A 14266-nucleotide genomic window follows, 5' to 3' on the forward strand; every position below is an offset into this window, starting at 1 on the left:
CTATATAATGTAGTAGCACTTATATTATTATACGAAGACAAAATGCAGTATCCATATTAACTGCTTAGCACTGTGGAGTATCTTAGTGGTAGTTAGTTAAATGCAATGGAATGACAATGGAGTGTGTCTAGACACTTCTTCAAATCTGCCGCTAACCTACATTGCATTCTGATTAATAGACACAGAGTGTCTGGAAACCCAGTATGATTCCCAGACTAAGTAAATGCAAGAGGCAGTGCGGTATAGAAGAAAGAGTGTTAGCTCTACAATTTACCAAGTGTGTGCCTTTGGCCACTTAACGTACTCATTTCCCTCATCTAAAAAACTTCCTATTTGACCAGGTCCTTGTAACATGAGTTAGGACAAGTATGTGATAAACAGTACTTGGCACATAGTGGGATGCTTAGTAAATAGCAGTGGACTCCCATCAAGTACTGGTAATTGCCCAAGTCAACTCGTTCAAGGTAACATGGACAGTTGCTTTCAAAGCACTTTCATATCCACCTCCACCCCTTCAGAACCCCTAATCCATCCATTGAAAAAGAACTGACTGAACAACAATCATGAACTGGGAGCTGCAGACTTGGAAGGTTCCACCAGCTGCTCAGGACTCCACACTTGGTCCGTTAATAGGGACAGGCAATGTCCTATTGAAAGCTGCATCTTACAATTACGTAACATGGCCTCTTAAGATCAAAGAAGCCTAGAATCCCAGACTTTGGAAATGCTTGACATATGAAAATCCCAGATCCTTGAGAATATACTTCTTTTCCATAAATCTGAGTCTCACAACCTCAGCAATCTGCGATATGACTTGGAAACACTAGGAAAATCTTTCTCCCTCCCTGACCCCTCACCCTCTAATTGACAGCTCCTGCCATCACTTCCTCCCATCTTATCTACTCATCCACTAGACTCATCTTAGTCCCTTCTCTCTCTTTCCCTTTTCCTCTTTTTAAAATCGAATCAATCTTTGATCTATTCATTAAATGGGTGCATCGACCTACCATGTATGAATTGTGCAGCTGAATGTACTAACACAGTAGGTACTTGTAGGAGGGACCAAACATTCTGAGGTTATAATGTAACCCAGGTTCATGAAGAGCATCATTCTGGTTGGAATTACAAAGACATCCACGTGTGAAAATTTAAAGAGAAACAAGCAAAATCACGCAGTCATTCAAGATTCACACACACACATACATATGGAACCAAATGCCCATTTTTCTTTAGCAAATTCATCACTGCTCCACACTCAAGTTACTAGTATTCGAACATGAAATGAGTACTGAAACATAGAGACACCACTGTATATTTGTGTATTGTTGAGCTATCCAGTTGAGCTGGGTGACAGATATACCACGGACAGGTAAACGTGCTAGTAGTAGTGTCTCTACTTGGAGTACCAGGAATGAGGGCGAGGGGTAAGCGGTAAGCAGGTCATGGCTGTGCTACTGTTAGTTCTCGGGCAGGAGTGGGGCAGCAGTGCTGGAGAACAGCAAACACTCTGTTATCCCCCTCCGTGAGGCTCAGGGTGGATATGTCACAGGAAAATCTGTCTTCTAAAATCCTTGAAGAAGTAGGCTATTGACACAGCAATAGTTTGGTAACCTGCCCTTGGCCAGATGGTGCTCAGTAAGTGTTTGTTGAATGAATAAATGAATGTGCAGCCTCCATTATCAGCAGATTTTGCTACCTCCCTTCATCTTGGACACTGAAGGATCCTGGGCAAACCAATTGTTCCAGTTCCAATTGTGTTTCTGTTAGAAACCATGGTCTCATGTATAAATGGTGTGATGTAGACAGCCTAATTTAAATCCTGAAAGACTCTGGGAAAACATTCCGTCAGCTCAGGAGACTGACAATCTGAAATGAGACTTGCAGGCATTGTGAGCCATAAAATTCCAAGGAAAAGGGAAGATTTCCCTCAGGCAGCAGGCTCAATTGCTCCTTTTCTCCACAGACCATCTGCTGTCCCAGTAGAGTGGGATGCCCGGAAACCCCTCACTTAAGGACACAAGCTCTAAGTTTCAAAAAAGGCACAGCTGCTCTGGGAGAAAGCAATAGAACCTACTGCAGACAGAGTACAGCCTGGAGATTTCCACATTATGTCTTATTTTAAGTAACATACTCTATTATCACCTTGAGAACACATCAGTATATGTCAATAGGATTGTATCCTTCAACTCCTAGGACAGTTTATTCACTTTTATATCTACTTAAAAAACATTTATAGATCTTTTGTTCATTTCCAAGAACATACCTATTTACATATACTGTCTCATTTACTCTTCAACACATCCCTGAGAGGCAGGCAGCATTGCTGTCACTACAGATGTATGAGGTCTGACAATTAAGTTTGCAAACTCATCCTAGAAAAAGTGCTACAGACCTCATTGCTGAATATCACTATGGTCACCTTTGAAGTACTCCCCTTGGGAAGCTATGCACTAATGTCAGTGCCTAGTCCACCCTTCAAACCAATTTTGGAACTCTTTCTGGAATGGCCATCAGAGCTGTCATCATATTACCCTTGATGTCCTGACTGTCATCAAAATGTCTTCCTTTCAATATTTCCTTTATCTCCGGGTAAAGAAAGAAGTCATTGGGGCCCAGATCAGGTGAGTAGGGAAGGTGTTCCAATACAGTTATTTGTTTACTGGCTAAAAACTCCCTCACAGACCGTGCTGTGTGAGCTGGTGCATTGTCCTGATGCAAGAGCCTTGAATTGTTGGCAAAAAGTTCAGGTCATCTAACTTTTTCACGCAGCCTTTTCAGCACTTCCAAATAGTAAACTTGGTTAACTGTTTGTCCAGTTGGTACAAACTCATAATGAATAATCCCTCTGATATCAAAAAAGTTAGCAACATTGTTGCAACAAGTTAAAATTGTCACACTTTGTATTATAGTTCGGATCAGAGAAATGGGGCTGAGATAATAATTAAGTTCAAAACTCACAAATTGCAGAGTTGGACCCTGGATCTGGAAATGCCTGATTTTAAAGCTCATATTCCTTGACATGCAAACAATAGTGATCACTGCCTCAGTGCCACCCTCCTATATATAAGTAAAAACAAAGGAAATTCAAAGAATATCCTGTGGAATCATCACCTATACATTCAATCCACCAATGACATGGACCCCAAAGGAGATTGAAAAGACATAAAGAGGTGAAAGAAAATTCAACAGTATAGGCTGTCATGGAACCAAATTATATTTCTTAATTTTTTTATCGCTAACCAATAATTATACATTTAATATCTTACAAGACTATTTCCAGAATCTTATTAACTAATAATGTTTAGAGGGCACACACTTTGTGCCTGATTTGAATGAGAATTTCTCCAGAGTTTCATCCTTCCTTGACTGTGTCATTAGTGTGACTGTCACTTAGTGACACCAATATGTGAAAATTCACAAATCTATATATCTAGCCTGGACCTCTCCTCTGAACTCCAGACTGTATAACCAACAGATTCCAAAACATCTCCACTTGAGGTCTAACAAGCAAAGCAACACAAATGTTTCCAAAATGGAGTCGCTGGCATTTCCACTAAACAAGCCCCACCCATAGCCTTCCCCAGCTCAGGAAACAGCAATTCCACCCTTCAGTTGTGCAAACTTTAGAATCATCCTCAACGCTTCTTTTCCTGTCCTACACCCCATCCTTCAGAAATTCTTGTTTGTCTTATTTTCAAAATAAATGTAGAATTCCATGGCTTTTCAGCATCACCCTAGCACAGATTGCTTGGATTTTTGCAAAAGCCTCTTCTAGTTTCCCTGTTTCTGCCCACATCCGCTTTAGCCTAGTCTCAATACAGCAGGCAAATGATTTTATCTCAGCCTCCTCCAAGGGCTCACTGAACTGGAATTAGGAGTTAAAAATCCTACCAACAGCTGACAAATTCAACCATGATTTGTCTTCTTACTACCATCTCCCTGCCGCCCTCATTACACATTGTTTTCTGACCTCATTTCATACTATTTTCACCCCAGGTTGCTCAGCTCCCTCAGGTTCTTGCCCCAATGTCACCTCTCAGTGGGGCCTTCTGTGGCCACCAAACCTAAAGTTGTAGTACCTCCCACTCACGACGTATCTTATTCCCCTTTCATGCTCTACTTTCCCTCTTAGCACTTATAAATATCAGCATGCATACACACACACACACACACACACACACACACACACATAAAACTTATTTGCCTTTTGTATTAAATGTCACTTCATTCCAATTTAAGTTCCAGGAGGGCAGAGTTACTGTCTGTTTCTTTCACTGGTGTACCCTCGGTGGCTTAAAAATTCCCTAGCACATAGTAGACACTCCATAAAGATTTGTTTAATAAATCACTCAAAGGATGATACCTGTTTTTGGTTTAAGGGAAGTATTTTTTTATTGCTGATAAGGAGTTTCTTGACATCCTCTTTTTAAAAAAAGTTTTGGATATTAATATTTATCAATGCCATCTCTTAATTTGAGATTGTCACATACTTTGTTTTAGCAACTGTCAATCTGAAGCATTTACTTACAAATGCCTTGCTGTTAAATAATCTTGCATTCTTGTGATAAATGCTACAGACAGTAGATGACTTGTTAAACATGCTTTCAAGTTCAATTCTGCTAGTTATTATTTAAATCCTTAATTTTTTTTATCTGCGTTGGCTATGTTTGTCAGACTTGTGAATAAGCATGTTACCTTTATAAAATACTTTGAGTATCTTTTCATATTTTTCGAAACTTTTATATAGTTTACAAAATAAACGTATATTACAACAGAATTATTTGTTTCCTCAGAGTTTTAAATTACCTAAGCCCTTTGAGAGGTAATTTTTGATAATTCTTGTCTACTTAATCTTTGGTTATTGATCTTTTCAAGTTTTTTTACTTGTTTCTGAGTCAACTTGATAAGACATTTTTCTTAGGCAAAATTAATCTATGTCACCAATTTTCCTATTTATTACTATGGAGTTTTAGATAATGTGTTTTTCAAAATTTAAACTCTGTCTTTGTTATTATAAATACTTTCTCTTTCCAGCTTTTGTTCATTTAGGTTCCTATTTTTTAAGATTTTTCAAAAGTTTGACTTTAAATATTCTCATTGTCCCCCCAAAAATAACTCTTGGACTCTATTATGTTATGTAATTCCTTAAGTTTTGCTTATAGCCGTATTATTTCTTTCATTAAGAAAAACACACTCCTTCACTGTGCGTTTTAATTTTACTACCTAATTTTGCTTTTGTTGTTTGCGTCCTCATTTTTCTCATCTCTCTACCATGTCATTACAAATCATCCTCATCTTATGGGGCATCTTAACAGATTCTGCCTTCTAAGAGCCTTCGCCTCCTGTTTCAGAGATGTCTTATCTTGCTAGACCTCACAGATCTTGTCAAGAGTTTTCCAAATATGGCGGGGGGGGATTTCCATAATTAGTCATTTACAGAGGTACACTCTTTCTCTGAGTCTTGAGGTCAATTGCCTCTTTCCCAGTTTTTTCTAAGTGGGGGTTGTTTTGCTAATTTGTTGCTTGTTTAGGTCTCTGTTTTTGTTTTTCCTGCATAGGCTCACATTTGCCTTTGACAGGATGCAGGCGGTGCTTGGCTTCATTCCCATCCAGTTCTTATAACATCAGGAACACAGATCCAATCACCATCTCGCCTGTCTGGTCTGCTTTATTCCAGTGTTCTTCTGCTGGACTAAGGTGGGATCATATGTATACACCTCCTATACTCATATCTCAACATGTGTTACCATGAGTGTGGGTTATTTTGCTGATTTGCTAATGACCCCACCTCAACCCCCATCTACAACACTTCACTACAGGGCCAACATCTCTTGTCATCATTTATTCATTCATTCAACAAATATTTACTGAATACCCTATGTTTGAAAAGCCCTGATTCCAGCATCTTTCTCTCCTTATTTTCTGAAAAGCTATTTTTGGAGTCTTATTAGTCTAAAAATAATGGTCCAAAGATGTGAGCAGAAGGAGACACTATTTGCACTACCTCGAAATAGTACCCATGTAGAAGAGGCGTGATGACTGAGTCAACGCAGGATGCTGTAACAAATATACCATAGCCTGGGTGGCTTAAACAACAAACATATGTTTCACACAGTTTGGGAGGCTGGTAAGTCCAAGATCAAAGTGCCAACAGGTCCCGTTTCTGGTGAAGGCCCTGCTCCTCGTTTGCAGATGGCTATGTTCTCTTTGTATCCTCACATAGCAGAGAGAGAGAGAGAGAGAGAGAGAGAGAGAGAGAGAGAGAGAGAGAACAATCTCGTGTCTCAAGTGCTCTTATAAAAGCACTAATCCATTCACGAGGGCTCCATTCTCATGACCTAATTACAACACAAAGGCCCCCTTTCCCAATATCATGTTAGGGGTTAAGATTTCAACGTATGAATTTGCAGGATGGGTGGGAGAGGGACACAAACGTGCAGCCCATAACAGGCAGGGACATAATTTTGGGGTTGATAAAGCCTTGGGTCTCTGATACAAAAGGAAACAAAAAATAAAGAGTGCCCCTACCTCCTTCAGGCCAGTGACACTACTCTCTTTCATGAGGTGACACATGATTCTGAAACCAATTACTGTTATCAGTCCACCTTCCTAAGTCTTAGAAGTAGTAGAAATTAGAACTGCCCCTAGATTCTTGCCACAGAACATCTCCCAGACTTTGTTTTCCCAGTATCTTTGCTTTTTAAGGGAACAGTCAAATTTTAAACTTGAAGCCATTCATGGTGTTCTGAGTATCCTCGTGTCAGGAGTCTGGCATATCCCCAGGCAACGCAGATCCCCCATATTCTAACTGTTGGGGCCCTAAAGAGGGCAGCCATGCACCACTGAACTCAGAAATAGTTAAAGGGTCAACTCTAAGACCAGCCTCCTCAGAGTGCAATCTAGTTTCAAACCATCAAACCGACATGTCTGTGGAGCTTCAGCCAGGACCCTGCTGATGCCCATTTGGATAATGAGCACAGTGTGTGCTTGCAGGAAGAGCTGCCTCTCCTTTCCTCTTTCGGCAGCCAGGATGTTGCAGCTGAAAGGCTCTGCTATTTTCCTTCGAGCTGCTACAAATTAGGAAGCCGCGCAAGGCATATAATTTTTCTCTGGCTCATGGAATGTTGTCTGGCAGGAAGAGACTGAAAGTTACCAGTTGCAGATACCACCTATGCAGAGAACCCAGTTCTGGGATGGGTGGCTTAGGCATAAGAAAAGTACTCAGCGTTAGTCATGCCTTTGGAGTGGGAAAGAATGAGCTCTGGAATCAGACATGCCATTTCAACAAGTTACTCTTCTCTAGCAGCTGGTTTTGTCACGTAAAGAATGAAGAGGGGGCAGACCGGTGGCTCAGTTGGTTAGAACCCAAGCTCTGGGCAACAGGGCTGCCGGTTCAATTCCCACATGGGCCAGCGAGCTGTGCCCTCCTCAACTAGAATGAAGTCAATGAGCTGCTGCTCAGCTCCTGGGTGGCCAGATGGCTCAGTTGGTTGGAGCATGGGCTCTCAACCACAGGGTTGCTGGTTGGACTCCTTGACTCCCACAAAAGACGGTGGGCTGTGCCCCCTGCAACTCACAACAGCAACTGGACCTGAAGCTTAGCTGCACCCTCCACAACTAAGATTGAAAGAACAATTTGACTTGGAAAAGTCCCGGAAGTACACACTGTTCCCCAATAAGGTCTTGTTCCCCTTCCCCAATAAATAAATAAATAAAAGAATGAAGATAACAATAGTTATTTCACAGGGATAAGGTAAGGACTGAATAAGATAAGATAGTACATGTTAAATTCCTGGCATGTAAAAATATGCCCCCCAAAAAGGTAGTTCTGCTTAGGGCCAGGATGAGGGTAAAGCAAGTGAGGTACTTTCCATGGCACACATGTAAGAGGCAACAAAAAACTCAGTAACCAAGATAAAACTCAGTAACCTAGTCCATGTAAAGTTCAAGTTTACTAAGTTTATCAGAGTCTAAAATGGCAGAGAAGTTGAGAGAGGCCTCAGAACTCACAAGTTGACTAAATATCATATATACAAAACTATTTTCTGAAATGAACAGAAATACATACACTATTTCAATTTGAAATGTGATTCAATTGTATGTTTCTGTGGGTTAATGTACAATTAAATCTACAATTTTTCAGCAATTACAATGGCATTTGAAATGACATTTATAATAGTGCCAAAAAATCATTTTCCCATATCCACTGACAGACATATCTTAGAACTTCTATTTTGAGACATGTAAGTTTTGTAGAATATAAGATAGTTCCCATAATTTAAACAAACATACTAAACTGAAGTTTAGCAAAGTGAACACATAAAACAGCACAACTGCCAGTGTCTACATACTGAGGTTGTATTTTCAGATTATCACTAATCTAGAGAATCAAAGGGATGGATTTCTCAAGTAGTGTCAAAATGTCTTGCAGGGAATTACCAAGTGCAACTAAATCAATGCTAAAACAACAAATAATGGTAGTGGCTTTTCCCTTCATCGATCATAAAATACTCCTTAACAGCATGTTGCCTTTCTTCACTAAAATTCGATAGAAACAACATGCTTGTGAGTACATTATACAAAGTATATACTTGCGGTTAATATTTATTTTGAAACAATATTTTAAAAATTAAAATTAATGCAATGAAACTTACAATCGACACAACACCTAAATTTTAAACAGAGATGCTGATGTTGTACTTTACAACCTTGTCTTACTTGCCTCACCTACTATGTTTCCCCAAAAATAAGACCTAGCCATACCATCAGCTCTAATGCATCTTTTGGAGCAAAAATTAAAATAAGACCCGGTATTATATTATATTATTAGGGCCAGGATTATACATTGTATCATATCATATCATATCATATCATATCATATCATATCATATCATATTATATAAGACCAGGCCTTATATTATAGTAAAATAAGATCAGGTCTTATATTAATTTTTGCTCCAAAAGATGCATTAGAACTGATGGTCTAGCTAGGTCTTATTTTTGGGGAAACATGGTAAATCCCAGCCTTGTTTCCATTACAACTTTATTTACAAAATCAGAACCCAGCACTGGGCTGTAGTTTGTTGATTTGATTTTTTTTTTTTTTTTTAAATACTGCATTGAAATTGTATATTAATTACTGAGTTTTTTGGAAGCTGTCTTAAATTTTGTGCCTGAGGTGAATTCCTCACTCACTAACCCTGCTCCGTGCTCTGGTCTCCTAAGTACCACTTCTTAGTAGTTTATTACTTAGTAATTTTACTTGCTATTTTCAATCTCAGTGAGAAAATCCACGTGCTCTCTCTATCCTTCCCCTAAACTCTTCTTTTGTCTTCTCTACTTAGCATGAAGAATTCTCACCACCGTGCCCCTAACTATATAACATGAACACATTTATTACATATTATTACAAACATATTAATACAAAAATACTACATATTTTTACAAACAAGGCCACTTTCAGAGAACTATCCCAAACCTTAATGGTCCTGCCCTAATTGGTTCGAACAACAGAAGGTTCCGGCTTATCTAGAGGTTCCCTACAAAACAGTCCCACAACTTCCAGAGTGCTTAGAAGTACAGTCCAAATGTCCTCTAGGCACTCACATTTTGTTAAGTGCCAAGTAAGGTCACTTTCCCTCTTGAAAGCTATGATAGATTAGTAGGAGTCTTACCATGAATTCTAAGATAAATACAGAGGTGTGTCAAGTACAGAGGTGTGTCAAGTATAGTTATTTTCAGGGAACTTAGTGACTGAAGGGTTGGGAATGAGAAATGGTGTAAAATAAGAACTTTCATTGGGTGACTATTACATGTTGAAGTCCATTATATGTATCATCTCATTTAAACTTTTGAATATTACATTTTAAAGATATTATATGTATCATCATATTGAATCCTCATAAAAAAACTTTATGATGGATAGATTGTCACTCCTATTTTACAGAGAAGGCAACTGAGACACAGATTAGCTTGCACAATCAGGTAGTAACTAGCATTTCTAGTATCTTTTCTCCTTTACCACAATGAATTATACACAATGCTTTATATCTTAGAAAGGATTTTCATATATAGTCTCCACTTTGGTCCCTTCCCTATTCCTGTGAAGTTGGTGAACCATATTCTCATTTGCAACAATAAGACACTGAAGTCCACAGCCAGCAAGTGACCAAAGAAATATTTTCTGATTCTAGTGCTATATGCTTAACAGGTTGCTGTTTTTTATCTAGGAATTCTTCACCGAAACTCTCCAGCATTTTGTATAAGCTTATTAAAGTCCATTTCATGTCTAGACCCATTGGGCAAACATTATGTTCAGCCCTTGATGCCAAGCTCAAATATTACCTTCTGTGCTAGATTAGAATCCGCCATTTGCCTTCCAGAGCCACTGCCTACCCTTCCCACACTTCTCCATCCTGCACATCGCCCTGCAGGCCAGCTTATGGACTATACCAAGGGGTCTCTCTGGCTTGACGTTGGATTCATCTAAGTGGGGACCTCCAATAAGAAAGCAGAGAGAAAGAGAAAAATGACTTTGGGGCTCCCAGATTTTCCCACAGAGGGGTCACCTCAGGCCAATTGTCCCACCACCAAAGTTCAGGGTTCTTCTCAAGGGGACCATCTCTACTAGACTTTGTACCACCTTTCAGACCCAAGAGATGGAACAGCCCTACTGCCACATGCCAGTTTATTGCACATTAACCCTTGTGTTTTCCTGTACTCCACCCACATCTTTGTAAATGGTCGCTACTAAAACCTTAATTTAAATGTTCTCTTATTTTTGGACAATGACTGATACGGCTCCCCTGTGAACTTGAATAAAAATGGTTAGAGCTAACTAGACCTGAGTTTGAATACCAATATATCAGCTCTGTGGCCTGAGAAAGGTATCTGCATCTCAGAGGCTCAAATCCTCACCTCTGAAACTCCACTAGGAGAGCTTAGCAGGAGTTATTCGTTCCTTGTCATGCATTCTAGACATATTGTTAAGCCCCCACCACATACTTCAAAGGTGCTGCACAAAAGAAAACAAATCCATCATGCCTTCCCGCAGAGAATCCACATTCTGAATGGAACAGGTAGATAACAGAGATACCCCGTGCTCTGTAAGGGAGCCTGCAATTCTCACCCAAGTTGGAGACAGTGAGCTCTTAGAGAAAGGATTCAAGAAGTGATGATAACAGATATAAGACCTGAGAGCTGAGAAAGGTATCTTAAGTTCTTGTAAACTCAACAAGCTCAAATTCCCAAACTTAGTCCTCTCCTAAGATCTCTCTGTCTCAGTGCACAAGTACCACCACCCACTTGCACAGGCCAGAAACACAGGAATCATCCGTAGGATCCCCTCTCCCTCACTCCCCATGTGATATCAAACAGTAATTTTCATGCTTACCTCCTAAAATGTCCTTAGAATCTGTGTAGCTCACTCAGTCTCACCCATGATCTAAAACAAACTACTGCTATCACTCAGCTGAACCACAATGCCTCTCTCCACATCCACTTGCCTACCACCCTCTTTCCACCAATTCAACCTCTATGAGGCAGCCAAAGTGATCTTTGGAAGATGAACATCTGATCAGCTTAACCTTCAGTGGCTTTCCTTTCATTTCAAATTATAGACAGGAACCCATTAACAAGGCCCACCATTTCCCATGTGGTTTGACTTTTGCCTCCCCAGTGTCATCCCAGGACTCTCCCGTGGAATTTCTTTCTTTCATGGCAACGTTGTCTCTATGCTCATGGAATAATCATTATTCAGTAAACTTTATTTATTAAACATCAATGATGTGGCCTCAAGTTTAAACTGTTAGCAACATGACACAGACCATGTATTATTCAGTTCATCAGTGTATCCTCAGCTCATGTCACAGTACCTGGCATGGACGATGAACTCAAACATTATTGGTTAAGGCTAGGAACAAACTGCCAGGAGGAAAAAAATATGGCAATGATGGCGCCCGATAAATAAAAAGGCTTCCATTACGCATCAAGATACTTCATTTTAAAGCATTTCTTAAAATATTATGTTCTTTTTCTTCCACCTAAGAAGACAGCATACCCTGGAAATAACTCAATATGTATTGAAGACGCTGAGTCTTTCTTAGGAACCTTAATTATTGGACTTTCTTTTAACATGGGCTGGCTTTTGACATTTGTGCTTTTTAGATTCCTCAGCCTATATATCACAGATTTCCTCTCTTTGCCTGCAGGGATGGCAGTGTTCTTTCTGGCTACTGTCAGTGCCTGCCTCTCACAGCCTCTTTTATGCTTTCTAACTTGTTGCTTTGAATCTCCTGTGGACGAGGAAACCAGAAAAACAAGCTGGCTGGATTGAGTGTGGTCAGGTCGATACATGCCAAATGAGTCCCAGAGCATTCATCAAAACCAGAGCCAATAACCTCCAGTACTTTTGCATACCTAAGACCAGCCACCCTCATCTTATTTCTGCACACTAGCTTTCCTTCTTGTTTTGCTCTCTCATTTTTCTCTTCTTTCATATATTTTGTTTGCCAATATTGGCCTCCTATGGACTTCCCAGCTAATAGGAAGTTTTCTCCCCTGCAACCTTCCGTTGAGTAGAAACCCCACCAATATGGTAGACCTTCAGGTTTTCAATGGCCTTGTTGGTTTCTACTGTTTTCAGGTGGTCAGTAATACACCTCTCCCCCAGTCTCATGCAGAAGCTGAGAAATGGAGTAGTTTTCCTTGGATAATAGGATTTTACTCTGAAAACCTGACACCAAGACATCAAGCAAATGTTTGAAGCACATGACAGTTTTAGCACACAAATCCTGCCTGGGTATCGGTGACAATGACCTTGTTCCCCTCTTAGTCACAAAGACCCCTCTTTTCTTTCTATCCAATTAGAATAATATTAATTACTTCTATCTTGGGTTAAAGAAAAGCAGTGGGGTGTCAAACTGCTCATTATAAACTTGGGAATGGTTTTGCTGGCTGTGGGCGGACACCAAGGCAAAGTAAGAGACTAGCACAGAGAATTTCACAAGTACAGAGAAAATGAGAAAGTGACAGCTTTCATTTCGATCTTGAATTTGAGCACTTGGCCCTTTCAAGTTGATTGCATGCTTTAAAAAATGCATTAAGGAAAAGCAAGGAAGATGAAAGAGAAAAAAAAAGGAATAAAAGATTTTTACAAGCCAGAATCAGGCTCTGATTTGGAGGGCAACTTCTTGAAAGATTTTGAAGATTTGGTCTAACACTTGGCTTTGTACAGCCTGCCACAGCAGCCTTTGTTATTTCAGGCAATTTCAGGCAGTTACAAGCCCCTGCTACTGTCCCCACCTCCAATGCATACGTGATGTTAATGACAGGTCAGGTTAATCCAAGGTGAACAAAACTGACAGCACTGTCTCTTCCTTTAAAAACAAAACAAAACAACAACAACAAGAAAACAAGTATTACCACAATTTTCTACATTCTAGGAAGAGATAAAAACTCACCATTTGCTCAGGGCTGGGAGACACTGTAATGGGAAATGAAGACTCCAGCAAGAATCCAGGTGGCTGACTTTATCAAACAGCGTGACCGAGCTGGGGACTCAGCATCGGACATACTAATAAAGGGTGACCCCCGTACTCTTGCATCTGCGGAATAAATGGAAACCATATAGTGACGCTAAGTACAGCTCATTGAAGGTAATTTTCCACCCAGGATCATTTAAAAACTGTTTTCCATCCAAAGTGCTTATTTGGCTCTGTCTTAGAATGAGCTTAAAAATCAGGCTTTTCTTAAAAGCTATCTTGTAACAGGCAATACAAGGCATGAGCAGGAATAAGAATGATGAGAATGTAGGCACCAAGGTGTGGCGGAAAGAGTCCCAGACCCAGAGCAGGAGACCTGAACGCTACTTTCGTTGTATCACTCACAAACTAACTCTGTGACCTTGAGCAAGGTCCTTAAGCTTCTGATCCAGAACTTCTTCAACTTTAACTGACAGAGTTGGATAATATTACTTCTAAAGTTAGTTCCAACTTATTATAAGAATCTATGATTTTTTAAGGAATTTTCTGAAATCTGTGTTTATCATGGTTTTGGATGTTGGGGAGGAGACTGAAGCATAAAAGAAATCCTGGTTTTATAGTAGAAAGAGCACTAGACTTGAAGTATTATAACAAGTAACATTTAACTTCCCTAAACCTCAATTTACATTCTGAAAAAATGGGTATAACAATAATGTACGACACAGGGTTGTAAAGTGAATTAAATAAAATAATAGCGTGTGCCTAAACTATTTCTGTGATCTAAT

At 39.7% G+C, this 14266-nt stretch overlaps 1 long non-coding RNA gene across 1 annotated transcript in view; it reads right to left on the bottom strand.

Moving 5' to 3' along the window:
* The window catches only part of LOC141572433 (uncharacterized), a 155047-nt gene extending 141413 nt beyond the window's left edge, over window positions 1-13634 (bottom strand). The window contains exon 1 of the long non-coding RNA XR_012497794.2: window positions 13461-13634. This is a non-coding gene — a long non-coding RNA (uncharacterized LOC141572433). The remainder of the gene's footprint in view (window positions 1-13460) is intronic.
* Between the last annotated feature and the right edge of the window lie 632 nt (window positions 13635-14266).

This window comes from Rhinolophus sinicus, chromosome 14 (assembly GCF_057876585.1).
Source record: "Rhinolophus sinicus isolate RSI-liver-muscle chromosome 14, RSI-T2T, whole genome shotgun sequence".
NCBI classification, from domain to species: Eukaryota; Metazoa; Chordata; class Mammalia; order Chiroptera; family Rhinolophidae; genus Rhinolophus; species Rhinolophus sinicus.